Source organism: Lissotriton helveticus, chromosome 6 (assembly GCF_964261635.1).
Source record: "Lissotriton helveticus chromosome 6, aLisHel1.1, whole genome shotgun sequence".
Classification (NCBI taxonomy): domain Eukaryota; kingdom Metazoa; phylum Chordata; class Amphibia; order Caudata; family Salamandridae; genus Lissotriton; species Lissotriton helveticus.
Genome location: NC_136067.1, coordinates 1,092,366,730 through 1,092,379,704, shown reverse-complemented (window position 1 = coordinate 1,092,379,704; position 12,975 = coordinate 1,092,366,730). Strand labels below are relative to the sequence as shown.

Below are 12,975 nucleotides of genomic sequence, written 5' to 3'. Positions count from 1 at the left end.
GAAGACGCATCTTGTATAGGGTCGTACACTTTTTTCCTCACCTATCATCAACGTTTTGAGTGTCCCCTAGATTGCATGGGTTTGTTTGAAGTGATCGATCTAGGGATAGGAGATTGGGGCACTACAAAATCTGTGGTAGACAGCCTCCCTACTGGTTGCTAAAACGTTTTTCACAAACTGGATTGGGAGCACTGGGGGGCAATGCCAGGCGGAGGCAAAGTACACTTCACACTTAAGATTCCGGACAGACAACTACAGTGGGTTTTATCAAAATCTGCTGAAGAAAACATTTTTTAAAAATGCATATTGTACAGAATGCGGCGGCCAGTCTTCTAATGAAGATCCCCAGATATGGTTCAGCCTTATAAGCTGTCAGCAGTCTTCATTGGTTGCCAGTAAGAAAACATAATTTTTTAAGGGCCTTTGCACAGCTTTTAAGGGTCTTCAGGGCTTGGGCCCGGTTTACTTGAGAGACAGATTTAGGTGATATCTTTCAAATAGGACTCTTTGCTCCAGTTCAGCAAAAGATCTGACTGTTCCCTCCCACAGACTGGTGACCTGAGGAGGTAGGAGCCTGGTACACTGCATGACCCCAAACTGGAACAGTCTACATCTGGAGTTGAAAATGGCCATCTCTTTGATTAGGTTTAGGAAGGCTTTGAAGACTTTGCTCTTTCACTATGGACTTGACTAGTTATTCTTGAATCCTTGTAGCTTCCTTGTTCGTTATAGGTCATGGGCAGTGCCTAGATGCCCCAGGCAAATGTTTGCACTCTATACAAATAATTCAATTATATTTTTCTGGGCTAGTGAGCCCCAGCGCACAAGGCATCAAAGCATGGTTTGTGTAAATGTTTCCATCCTCCAAACCTTACAAGACTGAGAGGCCTGAGCCTCTTCACAGAAGACAACACATATTCTGCTCTTTCCTTCACTGTGGAGCAGATTTCACCAAGTAGTGGACTGTTCACTCCCTAATGGGGAAACTTAGCTGGATTTAGACAGCTGCTGGAACAATAAGCTTACGCAGCAGTAGAGGAACTGCGGGTTAAAATATCTGGGGTACGCGCTGGACCATGGAGCCAATGGAGTGCAGCTACTATCAGTGAAAATGTGACTGAAAGACTGTAGGTAAGAACTCCCCCCTCATCCCCCACACAAACTACAATACTGCAGTGCAGAGGAGCCTCGACTGGCTGAGGTATCCGACCACAGACATGCTCACCAACCATTTTGCCAGCATGTTTGTGGGACACCCAGTTAAATCATTGATTGACTAGTCAGCATTTTATTAGTAACAGAGCAGTTACCTTGCGCAATCTCTTGAAAGTCACACTCTGAGCCAGGTTTAGTGTGCTTGGGTGCCGGTGATGGCATTTCCCTGCCCTTCAAGTCCTGCGTAGTTAAAGCAGCCTCCCCATCTCAACCAATGTGTAGCCTTGAGGGCATGCTCCCTCATTTAAAAACCAGCCCCATAATCATCAGCTTAGCAACTCATCAGTCAAGGGCTTCATCCTTAAGCAGGAGGACATAGATCCCTTCATCCCCTCTCACTGGGGTATCTAGTTGTATATGGGAGGATATTGGGGCCAATTTCTGCAGCAGGACCCATGGAAATTTATACTGGACCTGAAGAAGGGTCACGGTCCCACATATCAGTTTTGGCAAAGCCTACTCTAGAATCACTGGTGTCGCCATGAAAGGAGAAAGTTGTGCTGACCTCAGCCCAACAAACCGGAAAGCAAGGCAGACACTGACCGACTCAGTTTGGGACATTTTTTTGGACAGTTTAAGTGTTCTGAGTTATTCCCTTCAGACACTAACTCGGTCTCTACAAGCTCACAACCATTAATTTAGTCTAAGTGTAACTGTTGCAACCATTTTTCTGCTCATGCTAATAATGACTTCAAGATGTGCTTTCTATGACGTGTAAAGCCTTGTTTCCCTGCTTGACATTTGTAGCAAGAAATTTCTGATTAGCTTGCTCTGCAACAAGAGTTTACACTTCTGTGCCATTTGAAAGTCGCCTGCATACTTTCTCAGTATTTAAGAAACCTGCACCTGTGCAGTCTCATCACAAGATACCCTTAGGAGATTTATATACAAAAATCTACACATTTTATGTCTTGTCTTTACTAGTCCATCTTATGCCTCCTTAAGGTGCTAGAGAATCACCTTGTCGCCGGATTCTGTGATTCACATATTAATTTTTCTTTTCATAGCAAACATGTTCAGACTTCCAAATTGGCAGACAAGCATACCTTGACCTTGATCATGCACTGCAGAATGCACCAAGAGCTTTTGTTGCAGAGGAAGAAAAGGAGGAATTTGTTGACCCATGACTGAATCCTCTACCGGCTAGTGCAGACAATACTGCTGCTGCAGCAGGTGCCAGCTAAACTGAGGGCTATAGCACAAACAACGCTAGAAATTGAACTGCCTGGAAGGCAAAGCCAAACCTAATGCTTTGGCTGTAGCTTGATTTGCTTGATCCTTTCAAAAAGAAAGTTTGTTTTCTTCCTAAAAAAAGACCATCATGCACATTCACGGACATCCGAAAGCCCATGAAGTGCAAAACAATGTTCATTGTGTTAAGCCCAATCTGTGTGGTCTGCTTTTGAGCATCAATGTTATCTGGAGCAAGACTGGAAAACGATTTGCACATGTGATCAGACAAATAGGGTGGCAGCAGGCGCATGACATTCACAGATCTTGGAGCACGATAACCTGAAGAAGAGACTTCCTGCGACAGAAAATCTAAATTATTACTTCCTATGAGAAGAACAGTAGGAATGCTACCCAGTTTCAGCCTGGAAGAAACCTGGACAGTATTCTCAGGTAAAGGTGGTAATGAAATTACATTGGTCTGATACTGTTGGTCAGTACTTTTCAGAAACTAATCTTGTAGCTGTCAGATTTGATTAGGTTTTCTCATATTTCTCTGAGGCTTTCTCCATAAAGGCCTTATCAAAACTGCAGCATAGCATCTGAAGATCCTGTAGGCATTGTGTGTGCCTACAGGCCGGTAGGGAAAAACAGAAGGGGAACTGACATCATTGTTCCTAGGTGGCACCTTTTATCCAGTATCGTGATGTATTTCTGGGGTGGAGCCCGGAAGGAGCCATGTTGCCACCCAGCATCTGTTACAATTTCTGGATCGACTCTTGCGCATGGGAGGATTCAAGAAATGTCGAATCTGCAGGTACACAGTGCCCACCAGAAATTCATTACTGAAGGTTAGCAACTTGTTCTTCTAATGGACACTTCTACCTGCGAAGTCTTCACCCAAACATGCCAATCGACCCAATTCAGGTGGGAGACTCCAAATTTCTTAAGACAAAAAATGGTTTTATTTTGGCTGTCTCCCACATGAAATTGCCTCTCCTTCTATAGAGAGTCAATCGGAGAATAAATTGTCATGTTTTTTTTTTTTGTTTTTTTTTAAATCTCCCACTTTTGTCTTCTGAAATGCTGGCATGCATGCTCATTTTTTTAATCAAAACAAAAACAGTACCTCCTAGGTGGTGAGGTGTGAGGAAATAGTCAAACCACGAAGTCCTGAGGTACCAATCTAGCAAAATAGCCATCTTCGCAGACCTCGGAATCCACACAACCGTAACTAGTGAAGGGGTGTGGCAAAAACTAGGCCACCGCAAAGTAAATGTTTACCACCGGTATTCCCCAGGAATGAGCAGAAGAGGCAGCCTCAAAATGCTTGATAAAGCTATGCTTTTGAACTGCCTGCCCACTTGGAGTCAGCAAAGTCCAAGAAAACTTGGTAGCCTACCTGGAATTCACAGATTGTATCCTTGTAACAACCCAAGAGCCCACAAGAGTCAAAACAGTAAGCTGTCCCTAGTTCTAGGTATGGAGTGGGTAGTACAGTTGGCAAGTTAATGAACAATCTCACATGAAAGGGTGTGAACGCTTAACAGAAAAGACTAGCACCTTGCTACCACACCCGGTTCACATGATAGCAATGAAAAAAATAACCTTCAACATTAGAAGTCTCAATAAATAACAGTGCATGGGATCAAAGAGAGATGCCATCAAGAATCTGAGTACCAAATTAAGGTCCCATTGAGGCATCACAAAGGGATCATGAAGAAGCAAATATGTCACCCCCTTCAGAAACTGGATGACAAATGTGGATTTGAACAATGAAGGCTGATCATGTAAACAGGATAACGCAGTAAGGAACAGTAAATAACTGTGCACACAGAAATACCTTGAAGGAAAAAAGAAAAGAACAGCCACACATCAGATAAGAGCACCTCGAGGAGGTCAAAATCCAACCCTGAATATCAGCTAACAAGCTAGGACAAACACCCAGCAGAGATAGAATTAGTAGATTACTCACAGGTGGTTATGGATGATGTATGAGGGGAGAGCAAAGCAACACAAATTGTGTTGCTCCATCTTCAAGCAAGGAGAAGGCTCTGGAGGTTTGAGTGCATGACTGGCCCATCATGTTGCAAGATGATGCCAACTTTCAGAAGGGTGGGCCCAGGACAGGCAAAGTTGTTTAAAGGACAGGCAAAGCTGTGTAAAGTACCTTCCACACACTCCAAAGCCAATCCAATACAACTAATATCTTTCCCAGTCCAAGTGAAACTCCCTCAAACACAAGGAAGAAGAACATTGTAGTGGAGATAGAATTCCACTGCTGACCAAATTCAGCCTCAGGGACCGCTTCTATGGAAACTGAAGGGAGCATAACCGGTCTCTCGAGAGGCAGAAAAGGTTCACATGAGGGATACTTGAGAATGAATTAAACTGCTTCCAGGTGAAGCAGCCATTACTGATAGGCAAAGTGGTGCTGACAGAGGTCGTTGCATACGTGTTCAGGGAACCCACAAGAGATTCCCTCACCAGCTAACTGCAGTGAAGCTACTTCCATGGCCATAGCCTTAATGACTCCAGGAACAGGGAATTAAAGTCCACACCACCCTGCATGTTGTCATTACCGCTAATTAGCGGTTGTGTTGTAGGTCAGCACCTGGTATGAATGACCAAAGGGAAAAGGCAGGAGTAAGGCAGAAATAAGGCAGAAATGCCTTGAAACCCAAACTCTATCCAAGAGGATTCCCATGTGCTAGGACAACTGGAAGTAGAAGCACAACTGCAGCACACACAAGTGCCACACAATAAGAGGGACTAGCAAGAGGTAGGAGATAAAAAGTCCCAGGAGATGCAGGACTGTCAAGGATGGATGAAGAGCGCTCCATGATCATAGGCTGAATGTCCTGAATCAGCCAGAGAGTCAGGAAGACCTTGTGGGACAGAGTGTCCAGTTCTACTGAGATAAAGATGAGAAAGAGAATTATCTAAGGCAGATAGAGGTGTGGCTTAGAGCGGTTGAAAGAAAACCACAGGTCAAACAGCAGGGAGATCGTGAATTGAACATGGTTCGCCACCAGCTACGACAAAAGACATCTTCAGTACCCAGTTGTCCAAGTATGGGAATAAAGAGACCACAAACTGGAAATATGTGCTGCCGCCATCAATATGACCTTTGTAAAAACGCAGAGTGTCAAAGCCAGTCTAAATGACAGGACCACGGATTGAGAGTAAATCGAGCCCACCAAAAATTGCAGGTACTTCCAGTGCATCTGCAGGATGCATACCTGAAAGCACACATCTTTAAGGTTGAGGGACATTATCGAGTTGCCATGGTCCAAAGTCAGGAACACCTCAGCTAGGGCAGTTTCAATAACATTATCTTGCAGTGGAAAAACAATGAGAACACAAAGATCCAGAATGGGAGAGAGAAAAGCAAACCTCCTGGCCTTCTTGGTAATTAGGAAATACCATTGTTAAACAGCAAAAGGTTCTCTTGATGCAGAATGCAAGAATGACCTTTCAGGCATGGTTGAGGCAAAGGGAGGGGAAGAGGAAGGAAAGTCTTGAAAGAGTGCAGACCCTGCAAACAATCTGCAGAACCCAGCAGGTTCGTAATGATGGACTGCCATCATTTGAAGTGGTAGGGCACGCTCATGGACAGGCTGCATGCGCTCTTTCAAAAATGGGCTAAAACAGCTTAGTTGGGAGAGCAGGAGAAGAGGAGGAGGACTGCTGCGGACCTCTTTGGGCCTTGGAACCACCATACCCCTCTATCCTGCCAAAAAAGTTGTCTGACAGTTGAACAGGCTGAGCTCTCAGAAAGTGCATTTATCGGGATTAACTCAGGAATTTCAAATGATGCTGGTGAATCTGCCATGCCAGGAAGCCCCTGCCCAAAGATCAGTTTACGGTCAATCCTGGTTTAAAGCACTCAAAGCTGTATCATCCTGGTCGCCAAAGTATATCTTTTGACGAGCTGATTGAATGCATCTAGAAGTGGAGCCATATGGTGAAAATGTCTGCACCACAAGGTTGTCAGAAAAGGGGTCAGTCGCCAAGAATTTCAGGTCCTCAGAAACAGGATGGCCAAAGCAATCATGGGCCTCACATCCAGTGTGAAAGCCAGTGAGTTCCAAGTCACTAATATGTGTCTATCAGGGCATCAAAAAAGGGCAGCATGGGCTCAGTGAGGGTGGCAGTAGGCTGCAAAATCTCAATGAGATTTAACCTGCTTTCTTCTACACTTAAGGACAGTTCCAAAACCTCTGTAGCTTTGTGCAATACCACAGTAAATGTAGCCTCTTCCTCTGTAGTAGGCCCCGAACAGCAGTATAAATCCACATCAGGCAAAGTGTCAATGGCACTAGAATTCTGAAGGACAAACAGTAACCTGGATTGGTACCCATAGAAGGGAGGAGGTGACCAGCCAAACAACTGTCAATGTCATCAAGATAGAACATAGGGGGCATCTGAATCAGATATGATGAGAATTCAAAACGGTTTACCGTTTGGTTAAAGAACCTATGACGTAGCCGGGTCATCTAAGATGATCCCCTTCCAACAACTGCAGTGCCTTTCGTCTAGATCGGACAAGGATGGAAAATCTGTCATGTCATAACATGATCTCAAGTTGGAGCCGATGGTGTTTGGGATGATGTTGGGGTGGACATTAGCGCTGAAAGAGGAACATCTGACAAGGCCTTATCTGAAGAATAAGGATAAGAAAGTGCCAAATCAGGTTCGTTAGACAGTGAAGCAGCAATGACTGGGGACAGGCCTAGTTCCTCTTGCATGAACAAGATAGGGCCCCACAGGCTAAGGAATACCAGCATCACATGAGTAATGGCCGAGAAAAGTGGGCGAAGTTCTTTTAGGCTCCCTCAGTAAAGCTGGCACCAAAGCGATACCAACCAAGTTCGGTTCAAAGGTCAAAGCCAGAGTCTGGGAGCATAAACATGACAAAGAGATATACTTCTGGACTTTGAACGGCATAGTGAGAACAAATTGTCCCTTCTGCTCTATCTCCGTGACCTCCTTTGGGACTTCTTAGACGAAACTCGCTTGGAGAACATAACAGTCAAAGGTGATATTTGATCACAGTCTGATGCTGCACGAAGGAGCAGAGTGGTGGCGCTTACCCACAACACAAGGCCTGGGCCATAAAGAGTTCAGCCTCTCTTCCTGGTATTGGTTCACACGCATGCTAAATCATATTAGTCAGGTATAAGACAAGCTTATGCTCCCGCCCTCAACTTGTTGAGTAATTTCAACTTCCATAAAAGCGATTACATCCCAACGTACCTCAAGAGAGTGGAAAAAGTCAGCAATGTATGCACAGAAACTTACTTTGCTACGGTTTCAAGTTGATCACAGTATGAACATTTGGCACAACACTTCAGGGCTTCAGCAATACCACAAAATCGATGTACCTGACCTCATGGAGCTCATCTAAACAAAAGTGTCCTGCTTATCCCACTTGCAGTTTTTAACTTCAAGAGCAAAGGCTTAATAACCGTAAAACTGTTGGCCATTGAAAGGTACTTGGCATTAGTTGATCCTTGCTCCTTCATGGTCCATCTTTAAAAGCATCTTGGAATCAGTCACCCTCTCTCCATAGGATAACTGTAACACAGGTTTCCCATTGTTCCTTATGAATATTGCCATTTGGAGTTAATCATTAAATATGAATTTATATTAAATTGATTTAAGAACTGTATCTGCTTTATATCTGATTTTGGTTTGGCGCTGCTACATTTTACAAACGTTTTATCCTAGAAAACCGAGTTTCTTGTTTCAAGTTACCAACGGAAAGACACTAAATTGCTTAACTTTTTGGGAGCTCATTTCAAGGCTGAATAAATTTGCACATCTAGTCATGAATCCCATTAACATGTAGCATGAAGTGTAACAAATAATTTAAGTTTTAGATACTATGAGGGCGCTAGAGGGCACACAGCAGGATGGCTACCTAATACGACGGCTCCGCCGGACAGACCTCAAACAAGCGCATAATTTACCGTTTCACGGACCGCAGGATACGGTAAAAGGACGGAAATGGACATCGGACGGTAGCAGGCAACCAAGGCGGCCGGAATACCAAAGAACTGATGGAAAACCTCTCGGGGTTGCGGCGGCTGACTGAACCTAAAATGGCGCCCACGAGAAAGACTCGGACCAGCTCGTTTACCCAGGTACAGCGGCGCTAATGAGGGATATGCGCAGATTCCCCGTCAGCGGAACAGCAACTGACACTGAATGAGGTCTGTGTAACACTAACACGGCGCTTTCACTATGCAAGGAACAAACATTAGCGCATAACACAGCGCTGTTGATAATCTAAAATGGCGACCTCCACAGAAGGATATGGCGAGAAGCGCTAATATGATTAGAACTGCTCCTCGATTATCGAAGATATCGCTGGCACTGCACAACCTGGGGGCATAAAGTGACACTTGAAGGTAGCGACAGCTGGCAGACATTGCAGGAGTACCAACTTGTAAACATAGTACCAATGTGCACTAACGTAAACCGTACTGGAGCACATGTGGGGCTGACACTGGCGCACTATGCTGTAACGACTTGGGAGCTCACTGGGCTGATACTGGACGGCGCGCCACTACTAAAGCTGTGCTAGCGCGTTGCCGCGAGGATACGATACCCACGAATGTGAGGTCGTGTACACTTGACAAGTACTGAACAAGATGAGCGCGCGGTAAACGGCTAGTGCGGTCGGAATGCGGGTCTAAAACGAAAGCAACGAGAAACGCAAACCCAGGACGCAACCATATCGTTTGGAGCAGATATTGTACACTGTAATTATATCGTGGAACAGCTCTTTCAGCGGCTGCCACCCAGATTGACGCCAGTGACTTGGTGGGCTGCCAGATGCCGCACTTCTGAGGTGGGATAGCCACGCGGATACACCTAGGCACACACACTGCTGGCGCACCACAGTTCTACCGCCCTGCAATCGTCCTTTGAGCCAGGGGCTACCTCACCACTGGAGCCAAAAAGTCTGTATACGTCTCGCCTGCACCTCAAGTATGGTCCATCATCACCACTTTGCACAACAGTCCACTTACAGAGAGTAGCGTAAGGGAAGGTGAACACCGGAGGTTGGCCACGATCGGCTGCCTGGGTAAATTGCACTTCATACCACGGGGCGGATACCACCACGGAGTACGGTGATCAGAACTGACTCGCACAACACACAGATACTCACCAATGATGGGAAAACCTGACAAACAACAACCGAAGCTGACCTTTGAATCACGCAGAACCAACCACGGAAACATAGCGCACTCAGATACGGAAACAGAGGGGGACGCAGCCGCGACGAGCAGCATGGAAGCTATTCTGAAGGCCATACAGACCAGCCTGCAGGATATAAATGGCAAACTTGATCATCTAACGTGCAGAGTGGACAATATGGCGGCAAAACTGGACAAGCAAGGAGAGCGAATAGATGCTGATGAAATCCGTATATTGGCGGTCGAAGATGAAGCACACACCACTGCTGACAAATGTAAAGGTATGGAAAAAGTCCTAGAGGTCATCAAAGCCAAGGCGGAGGATTTGGAGGCCAGATCACGTCGAAACAACGTACGTATAGCAGGTGTGCCAGAAACAACCAACACAGGCCACATGGAAACCTATGTGGAGGAACTGTGTAGGGCGACATTCGGTGAGGAACAGCTATCGTCGATTTTCATAGTCGAGCGTGCGCATAGATCGCTGGCACCACGACCTCCACCAGGAGCAGCTCCTAGACCAATAGTGGCTCGTATTTTAAACTACCGTGACCGCGATAACATACTGAGGATGGCACGGGAGAAGAAACTAGTCACGTACCAGGGAAATCAACTGGAATTTTACTCAGACTATAGTATGGCAGTACAACAGGCCCGTAAGGAGTTTACTAATGTCAAGGCAAAATTGAGAACTATGCAGATAGAATACGCCATGTTGTATCAGCTCGGCTAAAGGTTGTCTGGGAGGGTAACCAACCATATTATCCACGCCTAAAGCAGCTCATGATTTCCTCAAAAAGATTGTTAATAAACGCAAAGAGCAGACACGTGCTTCACAACAGCAAGACTCTGACTGATTCCATACTCGGCATGTGCGACGTCGACCCTCTTGATAATGTCGAGATGGGCGATATGCAGTGCCTTTCTTGCAACATCCAAACTATAGGGATCACACTGGTTGAACACCTGAGAAACTGTGGGTGGTAAGTGCGACAAACTGTGGTGATGCATAATGTGGTAATGCAAGGACTTAAGGGCACTGCTACAGGTTCGAGGTACAGTTTCAAGCACACGGCAGAAAGATGGCCTGGGGTTAAATTGCTACCCCATCAAACTTGTCAGTCTGACTTTTGTATCTCAGGGACTTTATATGTACTGCCTGCCACATCCCTCCAAACCTTTGATGCACAGTGTGAGCCATAGACGGCGATAATAGTAGTATTGTGCGCGGCGAATCTCTCATGCCGTCTGCGAACTAATGAGTCACTGCTATTTCCTTTTAGAGACATGGATCTTAAACCACATGCACGATGATACATACTCTGTAACTGTTAAATGTTGGATGGGTTGCCGGGATGATGTTTTTGATACGGATGGTGTTACCAATATTGATTATACTGTTCAAGAAGATACGTTCTACATATGCTATTATGGTCTGTCCACATCCATTAGATTGGATGGTGTAGTGTGCCCTAGGCGGACTTTCATGTGGGTGTTCCCCAAAATGTTCTTGAGTTTGAAAACTGTTCTTACTGGGGTATGGCGTTGGCAAAATTAGGTTGCTAAAGTGGGTGAGGGGAGTTTGAACGGGGGGTTATTTAAGTTCACAGGACCGGATCACTTGAGATGCATTGCTGAAACCCAATGGATTTACATTAACGGAATTGAGACTCTCGCACTGAGGTGTCTTGTATTAATACTGGGGAGGGCAGGAATCAACATGAGTCTACAGGGCGCATATTTGCTTACGACTGATGGCTAGACCACATAGCGTATCTAGAAGGGTACATTTGAATCTGATAACATGGAACATACGGGGTTTCGCGAACCCAAAGAAAGTTAGACAGATATTTGCTTGTTTGGATAGATGGCAGATAGACATCGCGCTATTGCAGAAAACTCACATAAGTCCATCCGCACAGTGTAACATAGGCAAACGATGGGCCAAGTCTATATGCCGCGCCACATATTCTTCCTACTCACGGGGGGTCACGATTTTGGTAAAAAAAAAAAAAAGGCACTAACTTCACCAAAGAATGTTTGATAATGGATAATCGGGGCAGATACCTCATCTTAACGGGGAAGCTCAGAGGGTAGCAATCATAAATACGTATGGCCCCAACATAGATGCACCGGACTTCTACCATGAGGTGTGGCAACATCTACATGCTGTGCGAGATAGCACATTGATTTGGGGGGCGATCTGAATCTAACGCTGAATGATAAATTAGGCAGGTCAGGACCAACGACAGAGCCACATAGAGGGGCAAGAGCTAAAGTGCTGGACATCATAACTGACATGAACTTACATGACATGTGGAGGATGAAATACCCAGCCTCTACAGAGGTAACTCACTCCTCGGCTGCATTTAGCAGCTGGTCCCATATCGATTATTGGATTGGCTCGGACAAAATCCTTCTCTGGGCCGAGGCGATCAAACATATGCCTAAGACCCTCTCAGATCATAATCCTATACTATTGACCCTCCAAATACCGCACTACTCCCCACGCACATATAGTTGGCGATTCAACGCTAAAGCCCTTACTGACACGGTCTATACAGATACTATAGCCAAGGCTATCACTGACAACTTCCAACTGAATGCACCAACTACACAAGATCCGTGTCTCCTTTGGGAGGCATTTAAAGCTACCATAAGGGGAGTGTGCATTAGCACGAATGCAGGGATACTCGGGGATATCCGTGCGCAACTGACACGTTGCGTATCGCAGTTGAAGTCACTTGAGAAACGATATGAACATACACTGAATCAGTCTGTATTGGGGGAGATAAGAAAGGTTTTAACTGAATTCCAGTCTTTTGCCACTGACAAGCCTAAATATATTAATTAACGACCTACAGCTAGAGCTTTCGGGGAGGGTGGAAGAGCGGGGAGAGTATTGGCATCTAAAATATGGGAAAATCATAGCTCCCAAACGGTATTGCAAATACGGAAGGAGGATGGTAGTATATGCTCAGACGCGCAGGGTATATTAGACGGGTTTGTACACACATATGGCGCGTTGTATAAATCGCAGCCCACAGCGACATCGGTGGAGGTAATGGAATATCTAGAGGATGTAGCCACTGCATGGCCCTCCGATGCACAAAGGGCGTATCTTGCATGGCGTATCACGATAGAAGAAGTAGTAGAGATTATAAAAGTATTACCAAATGGCAAGGCCCCAGGCCCGGACGGGTTTACAGGTGAGTTCTATAAAACCTATGTTGACCTTCTTGCCCCACGTTTGGTCGAGATGTACGGGGAAGCCGTTGAGAAATCAGAATTACCTCCAACATTACGGGAGGCAGTAGTGATAGCTCTACTGAAGCCTGCTAAGGACCCAGAACTCTGCGATTTATACAGACCCTTGTCCTTA

At 45.5% G+C, this 12,975-nt stretch overlaps 1 protein-coding gene across 4 annotated transcripts in view; it reads right to left on the bottom strand.

The window, feature by feature from the left end:
* The window catches only part of BIRC6 (baculoviral IAP repeat containing 6), a 2,208,279-nt gene that overhangs the window by 1,628,793 nt on the left and 566,511 nt on the right, over window positions 1-12,975 (bottom strand). The gene's annotated exons all lie outside the window — the stretch shown is intronic.